Consider the following 3,239-nt stretch of genomic DNA (forward strand, 5'->3'; position numbering starts at 1 on the left):
ATCCTTACCTGAATTGTCTCTTCATCTGAAGAGACCATAAGGCCATAAACAAAAATCCACTAAGTTAGTGCCCTTACAATTGCAGCAGCTCCAAGGCCAGAAACCTAAAACATGTGGGCCTCTCTCATTGTACCTTCCTACGGGTCTATAATCAAAACACTGACCCCAAAATTGGTGTCCCATTTGCAGTTATTTCCTGAACACTGGAAAAAAGATTATCCTCCTAGATTTTGTCAAATCATTTGACATGAAATTGAATGCACCTATACCTATCCTCAAAGGAGGCCCCCATATGGACCCCTCGAAGGGTTGATGGGAATCCGAGGAATTCTGTTGTTACCATTACTCCCTTAAACATCTGAGAGGATGGACGCCTGGGTGGCTCAGTCATTAAGCGTCTGCCTTTGGCTCAGGTCATGATCCCAGCATCCTGGGATCGAGCCCCACATCAAGCCCCGCATTGGGCTCCCTACTAGGTGGGAAGCCTGTTTCTCCCTCTCCCACTCCTGCTTGTATTCCCTCTCTCGCTGTCTCTCTGTCAAATAAATAAATAAAATCTTTAAAGAAAAAAAATAAACATTTGAGAGGAAACTAAAATTAAAATGAACAGAAAACCTTGCAAAATTCTAGTAGACAATGGAGCTAAACTTTCTTCTTTAAACCACACTCACTTCAGGTAGGATCATGGGAAAACTGGCAGAAGCCAGTGAAGGGAGAGAATTCTTTCTAATGTCAGTTCTCTTAATATCTGTAGTGCCTGGTAGAGAAAGGAAGGTAAAATTTCACATTGTCCTTTCCTTTCCAAAACCTGACTCTTGTGAGTATGGTTCTGAGGTGCCCATTGGTTGCTGATCTCTTCTCTCCCAGGGACAATTACTGCCTTCTTGCTTGTCTTATTTTGTGTCCTGAGAACTTGACTTGGCTTTCTGCCTGCCTGGGCGCATGGATTGTCAGTTCTTATATATGCAGGCAGCTCAACGATCAGTTTGGGAACCCAAAGATATAACCAGAAGAAAATGGGTTGAACTCCACTCGCAGCTAGATATAGATTTTTAAATAAATGTCTATTTTAATGTTTTTCACAATAGAATAAATACTTCTCTTGATGACTGCAGATACGTAAGGCCGTTTGGTAGTATTCAGAACCACCACAGTAATGGTGGTCTTCTGATCGGTGTGTAGTCTTTAGTAATTATAAGGAATTACTTCTCTGAAACTGCTGTCAAACCAGCAGGACTGCATTTATGCATCCATCATTTTCAGGGTTGTTGGTAACCTGGGCATATTTGCCCCAAATAACTGGGCCGCCTTGTGTCACAAGGCCCAACTCACTCACGTTCACCTCAATTACAGTGCCTTTGGTAATAACACCCAAAGTTGTATATAGTGGGGATGAAGGATTCTTTTCTACACCAAGTATTGGCAGGCAAAAGGTGGCTTTCAATTCAGGATGTGTTACATGGGCCTTTTTGAAATGTAAGCCCATTGGTCTAATGAATCTTTCATATTTAGGTGGTTTTCCAGTAAAGCCATCTCCAACAAAGCAGACTTTAGTGACCACCCTCTTCCATACTTTCTTCTTTCTCTTTCCTGTTCGAATAACTTTTAATACTTCTGTTTCTCCCTGGGCACGAACTTTGGGTAAAGGAACCTCCCATTTTCCCTCTTTCTCTTTTCGTTTTTGTTTAATCATATTGGAAAGTACTTTGGCTCAGGACTGTCCCTCTCTGTCCAGTAGATACGCAGGTACTGCTCCTTGTGGAGTCTTTTCATCATTCTTTTGTTTGGTGTTTCTCTTTTCATGCATCTTGATAGTTTTTTTCATTTGTATTTTCTCAGCATGGCGCTATTTATGGTAGCGCTTAGCTTTCAGACCAATCATCTTTTTTGCCTTCTTTGAACGTTCATGAGCCTCTCAACCTTCTTTCTTTCTTTTTTTCTCATGGTAATCCAAATGATAGCCATATTGCTTCCGGTGTAACTCAATATATTCATTTTGTGGCATGGTGACGGCCACAGAGCCATCGGGTGCAGCTGCCGGGGAGTGACGAAGCTCTCAATTTTCGGGTCTCCCAGACCCACGAACTGACTCTATGCAAGCTGCAATGGGAAAGAGAGTCCTTCTTTTCTTACTTTTAAGAGTGGCTCTGGAACTTGAGAGTAGTATCTTTTGCATCCTTTTTGGGGATGCTGCTTGCATTCAAGGGATCATTCAATAATGCCAGGGATATTTACTGTTTGTCTTGGCTAAAACTCGACAAGATGTTCAAAAGGATTTTTTTAAAGTAACTCTATGGTCAGAAGTTGGCCAAATTGGAAGCTGATATTCAGAGCCTGATAGAAACTTTTTTTAGGCCTTTTCCCTTAAGCTAAAATGAAATTGTGTACCCAGAGGGAAAGAAAAACATACCAAAGACAAACAACTCTAAATCTAGAACACGGAAATCTTTTGATTTCTATTTTAGTTGAAGAACTTCTGACATGAAGAACCAAACTAAAAATGATATATTTGTTTGGTGACCCTTGATATCATTCAGGTTATAAGCCAATTCTTTGAGGAATTACAAACACTCCTCCAAATTGAGGACAACCTGTACGACTTGTCTTACAAATTGAGTCTTTACAAGAACAGAAAAAAAAAAGAATCAAAAATTTTTTAAAAAACTATCCGTTTTACCAATCCTCAAACCTCCCTTATTCATTTCAGAAGTCTTGTAGGTACTGTAAAAATTCTGGCCTTAGAAAACAAAATTCCTTCTTGGAAGAACTTGTATTCTTTCTCTGTGCTTTTGAGACATAATTGTTCTTCCTGGTCTTCTCTAGGAAACTAGCTAATTCTTATCAGGGCGGGGGGGAGGAAATGAAGATGCTTTTTGGAAACTACACAAATGAAAGAAATCTTAAAAGTCTTCTCCACAAATATTAGTAAAGAGTTTAAGCCTCTTATCAATTAACCTTAACTTATTCCATTGCCAGAAACATAATTTGGACCAAATTATTCTTTTATGAAGAAGTGAGTTTTGCATTATCATACCCTTCATGGCTAAGTTTTTAAAATAAGAACTGTAAGATTTCTGTTTGTATTTGCCTGCATGTTTATCTACGTCTGTGTATGTATGTTATAGATGTGTGATATTTTTTCTACCTCTGAATGGTATTGCCACAATTAATTTGTAGACAGCTCTATTTACTTGGCTGAAAGAAAATCAAGCATTTATATAAATTAAGTATACTCTCAG

At 39.1% G+C, this 3,239-nt stretch overlaps 1 pseudogene; it reads right to left on the reverse strand.

The window, feature by feature from the left end:
* Nucleotides 1-1,222: 1,222 nt before the first annotated feature.
* LOC116631287 lies at nt 1,223-2,005 on the reverse strand (annotated as a pseudogene).
* Nucleotides 2,006-3,239: the final 1,234 nt, after the last annotated feature.

Source organism: Phoca vitulina, unplaced genomic scaffold (assembly GCF_004348235.1).
Source record: "Phoca vitulina isolate PV1807 unplaced genomic scaffold, GSC_HSeal_1.0 scaffold5, whole genome shotgun sequence".
NCBI lineage: Eukaryota > Metazoa > Chordata > Mammalia > Carnivora > Phocidae > Phoca > Phoca vitulina.